At 37.9% G+C, this 5,599-nt stretch overlaps 1 pseudogene; it reads right to left on the reverse strand.

Annotated features, from left to right (window-relative positions):
• Positions 1–2,521: 2,521 nt before the first annotated feature.
• On the reverse strand, positions 2,522–3,484 carry LOC114618773 (annotated as a pseudogene).
• Positions 3,485–5,599: the final 2,115 nt, after the last annotated feature.

Below are 5,599 nucleotides of genomic sequence, written 5' to 3' on the forward strand. Positions count from 1 at the left end.
TAACTCATTAGTACACATATTTGTATTTTCCTTTAATGTAATATAAAAATTCAGTGAATATTAAAAAATCATTTTCTTTTTTATTAACATAGTATTTTATTGATCACTTGGAAATTTCGCATAATGTACCCAGATCACATTCACTTCCCTGTCACCCCAGGTCCATGGCCACCCTGTGACCTCCCCCAAAACCAAACAAGAAGGAAAAAAGAAGAAATACAATACCAAGTCCAATCTATGCTGCCATATACTCACAGGAGCATGGTAAAACTCCTAATGGCCAGCCCCTTAAAGAAAACTGAGTCCTTCCCCACACTGACCCCGCCAGAAGCCATTACCTATAAACAGCAATTTATATGAGCTCTCTTCAATGGCTTCTTGTCTAAACTGTTTCTTTGGGGAAGGAAGTCACAGAAGCCTCTATGTCTCTCATTCACAACTGTGAGTGTGTAGTCATCGATAGTGCTGCAAATCCACATGGTTTCTGGCTACAGCATGGCCACACACATCGATGTAGATTCAGGTAGCAGGCTAGACCACAGGCATCCCATAAAATGAGCATTCAGTTCATTTTATTATAGATGTGCAAATCAGGAACTATGTATATCACATGGGCAGGCCACAAGGGAGTACTTGTGTCTTACACAGATGTCTCATCACGTAATAAGCACCTGTAAGAATGAGAACAGGAGTACAGGACTTTCCACTTTCATCATAGAGGCCCACGAGACACATGAGACCAAGCTGTCAAAAGGTTCTTCAGAACAACTGGGAAGAAAGAGAATTTCCTGTTTTAGTAAAATGTCAAAGGAAGCAAACTGAAATGGCTCACCAAAAAGTAAAGTGACATTAGAGCACATGCATTTTAAATCACATTTATCTGACATTAATGTCAATTCAGGAATGGGGCCATAGACAAACGGTCAAGAACTTGCCTCCCATTTGTAAAGTAATCAGATTCATCTCTAATCTCAGCAAATAATAAGATATATTATATATAATATATTACATAATATAATAATAAATAATATCAATATGTTATCATTTAGATAATGTATTATTATAAACATGAAAAATAGACCTAATTCAACTATGACACCAGGCTTTGTTATTCAGAATTTTAATTTCATATTCACTGCAATAACTCTTGTAGATGAATTTGTATATAAATTTCGGCACATATATTACTGTTTACTGTTTTTATATATAAAGAAATACTAATTTCATGACCATCGAATCATTGCATTCACCTCCTAGTGATATTTTAAATGGCATGAAGCTCAATGTATGTTGTGCTAATAATGTATGGTCATAATGTGCTAATAATGTATGAACCTATAATCAATGGCCCTCTTGAGTGGCCAAGATTGAGTTGTCTCATGAGTAGGCTATTGCCACAAGATTGCTATCAGACATTATAAGATACATTCCAAACTCAAACATGCTCCTGTATTGAAAACAAAAATTCATCTTCAAAAAAAATAAACAACAAACAAATAATGTACTATGTGTGTTCATGGTGCTATCTCCACCTCCATTTATTTTCTAGGTATGTTTTATTTTTTAGTACCATGGAGCTTGCATACTGATGTCTTACTTTGAGACATGTTTTATTAGTTCTTTGTTACATGTGCATGTGTGTGTGATGAGTATTGTGTTCACAGTGATGTAACTGCAGGGGCACGTGTGTTGCATGCAGAGACCATTAAGTGCCTCCCTCATTGCCCCTCACCTTACATATTGGAGCAGAGTCTCTTGCTGAACCCACAGCTAGCTTATAGGTCTAGTGTGGCCAGATAACTTGTTCCAGGGAATGCCTTGTCCCCAAATTCCATACTATGGAACAACCAAGAAGAGGTAAAAGAAGGTCTACTAGGCAAGACTCCTTGTCCATCTGGCTTTTACTTGAGTAGTGAGGATTTGAAGCTTTGTCCTCATGCTTGCATGACAAAGCAATGGTAAAGACCTACTGAGTCGCCCCCCAACCTATCATTTTGATGATTGCAAAAGGGTTGAAATGCACCTTTAGTTTGTTGTGAGCATCTATGATTCTGATTTTATATATTCTGACCACTGTTTCTTATTCTAAATGCCAACTAGAAGCACAGCATAAGAGACCTATAACATATTACTAGAACAAAATTTAAATAATACCTTTAGCAAAACATCAGAAGGAAAATAGAAAGAAAAATCAAGATTACTCAATCTATCAGTGACCATTGTGAAAACATGTGTTGCTAACATTGAACAACCAGTGGAATAGGGGCTTAATGAATTCAACAGCTTTTAAAATTTAACCGAGAACTAAAAACATAATTATCTCTAGGTGAATACATATCAGTTACCTATTATAGTTTCATATATATATATATATATATATGTATATATATATATATATAACAATTAGAAAAGTTTAATATATTTTGATGTTTTCACATTGTACTATTTTTAGAAAGTAAAATGTCAGACATGCATCCTACTTCCGTTGGTTAATAAGTACTGCTACAGTCATTTATAATGGTTAGAGAGAATCTACCAGGTCATCAGTCCATTCCTCCTCTTTCTGTTTGGGTTTCTTTGATACATAGTCATCACCTTCATAGCCTTTCCTCTTCTTCGTAGCCACATTAAGTGCAAGGTCAGAAGAACGACATCATTCCAACTTCTGTTTCAGAACAGCAACTTCTTCAGACCTGGGTGGTTCATACTTTTTTACTAGGTTTCTCATGCTTTTCATTACATCCAGTAACTGTGACAGGCAAGTTCTGTCTTCTTTCAGCATTAGACTCTCTGATAAATAGCTTTCCATAGTAATTCCAGCCCTAGAGGCACTTGATAAAATGGCAGTTAGGGCAATTTGTGAAGGTGTGTATAAAAGATAAGCATCTGTCAACGTAATTCTACTAAGAAAATCATCAGCCATTTTCCTCAGAATCTCCAGATTCTCCAACATGGGGTATCGAGTCTTTATATCAGTGAGGAAGCCTTCAAATGGTCTATATGGATTGTGGACAATAAGGTGAAAATTAAGTTGTTGTATAAGTAGTAGTTCATATTCAAAAATCTGTTCCAGTGCCTTCTCCTGTCCAAGAGGACTTTCTCGAAGATTTCCAACAAACTGAGGACTAAACACATTGAATTCATCTACTTTGCAGGCCAAAAATGCACAAGTAAGCATTATTATCCGAGGGCGATATTCCATTACTGAGTTAAGATAAAAACGCTTGAAATACATACAAGCTGTACCCACAACAGACCGTGGCATAGCTGGTTTAAACACTGAATAGAATTCCAATAATCTTTTTTCATAGTATTTGCAAAGTGTCATTTCTTCATGAGGCTCAAGAAACACTGGATCATTTGGAAGAACCTTCCCATTAGCCACAGCTTTGCACTTGAATTTGAGGTTGGCGTCGGCCTGCAGGTGCGCTTTGCTCCTGCTAACGAAGGTCCAGTGCCGCTTCTGGCTGCTGCTGTGGTACATGCTGGATCCCTCATGGGCCACAGGGCCACGACAGAAACAGCGACACTCCAGGAGACTGCAGCCACGAGCCACAGCCAACGCTCGAACCCCTGGCCCAGACCGCAGACAAGCGCCCTATTATAGTTTCTATGAAGTAAAAAATCCATCCTCTGGTTCAGTCTCAGATAAGGCCAGCATTCAGGTGTTCTGGAGACTTATTCATTTCAAGGCTAAGTGTGGAGCAGATGCTTGCCTCAAAGCTTCCCCTCTCACTTTGCTGGCTCTTAGTCAGAGTCATCAGGTCCTCTCACACAGGGCAGAAGGCTTCCTCAGAATGGTTAAGAGAGCAAACAGTGGAAGCTTACTCTCTTCGCAATTTATCCTTTGAAGTGGCATCCCATTGCTGTTGCTTTGGTCTATCAATTAGAAGAAAGTCATGAGCCTAGCTCACACCTGAGGAGAAGGGGCTGCAAGATGCCAAGAGGGTCTTTGGAGACCATGCTGACACCATGGCATAAACACGTAATCTCAGGAGAGTCAATTTGACAGTGGAAGAAATTCCTTGCCATTTTGCAGGAATATTGTTCTTCAAGTCATTATTGTTTTACATAACTGCATACATTTGGGAAACACCCCTATGTTGTAGTTCTTGCCTTAGCACCTACAGAAACAGATCCATATCCCCACCCTCCGTGAATCTGTGTTCATTTTCATCCCTGATATAACTACCGTAAGATGTTCAGCGCTGACCCCCTTCCATGAATCTCTTCTGACTGGCTGACCTCACATACCCCGTATCTTCTTCACATTGTCATTTTCCTACAAAAACAGTTCTTGCATCTTTATTTCTAACTTCTCTGTTGCAAATGCAGTGGCCAATCTTTGTGATGTGTGTTTTTATACATGTATCTAAGAAAGATATCCCTAATGCTATGAGGGGAAAGCAGAGGGGCTACTCACCTTAAAGGACATAGCAGCAACATAAATTATTTAAGTTATGCACGTTGGCCAATCTAGGAGGTATCCCCCTCATCTATGTGACACATACTGTTTGGAGACAGCTCTTACATGAGCAGAGCATTCAACTTTCACAAATATTTAACGCAAAACTCACCCTCTTTCAAAGTGGTTAGTTGATCTCTAGAATAGTTGCCTTATGTACAGGGCACTAATGGGATCTGTAGGAAATGAACAGATTGTCCTGCACAGATATAAAACCAAGGATGCAAATCTAAACATTTTTCTTGTTCTAACTCTGTTGTGGAATCTTTTTATTTTAATGGTGAATAAATGAAAAGCAAAACAAAACCAAAACCTATATCAAATAATGTGCTTTTAATGTATGACCATCTGTAATATGAATATGCATAAAAAATCCTTAATATAATCCAAAAAATTAAAGTTTTTTAACTGGGAACTCTGATAAATGCAAAATTTAATTTAAAAAACCAATTATAAATTAATAAATAATAATTATGAAAATCATTTTATGTAATTTGCATGTGCTAATAAATCGAATCAGTAATGTATTAAACTTCCTTAGCAGTTTTGTTGGGAAGGTCTTGGGGAGTTACAAAGTGACTTTGGAAAGACAAGATTTCATGACCAAACACTGGATTGTGTGTGTAAGGGGGGAGGACAGAGAGGCTAGTCACTTCAAGGACAGAGGACACAAGCTGGAAAATAGGCAGAGAAGATTTTAAGGTTTCTAAGAATCTTGAAAATAAAGACTACAGTTTAATCTTATGGAACAAGTTTCAGGTGAAAACTGACACCTGTGTTCCCTCTGCTTTATAGCAAGGTAGTGGAAAAGCCTTGTACTACCAGACTGGACAGTACTTCATGTCCTTGTCTCCTTGTAGGGTGGCCTAGAAGTAGAAATAGGATAGCCATACTTCAGTTGAGAGATGTCTTCAGAACTACTCTCTGACTATGTCTAAGAACATTTCCATCTTCTTTCTGTCACAAATTATACCTGAGCAAGTTGAAGCAGTACACCAAAGAGGACTATCATGACAAGGGAACTGAAGTTTTCTCTTTCCAAACATAATCTAGTTTAGAAAAAGGAAACTCATACTAGGTGCTAGGATATTAAGTAAGGTGTCCAAGGGCAAAGAATGACTCAGTGCTGAAGCT

The sequence above is a fragment of the Grammomys surdaster genome, unplaced genomic scaffold (assembly GCF_004785775.1).
Source record: "Grammomys surdaster isolate TR1022 unplaced genomic scaffold, NIH_TR_1.0 62, whole genome shotgun sequence".
Lineage (NCBI taxonomy): Eukaryota > Metazoa > Chordata > Mammalia > Rodentia > Muridae > Grammomys > Grammomys surdaster.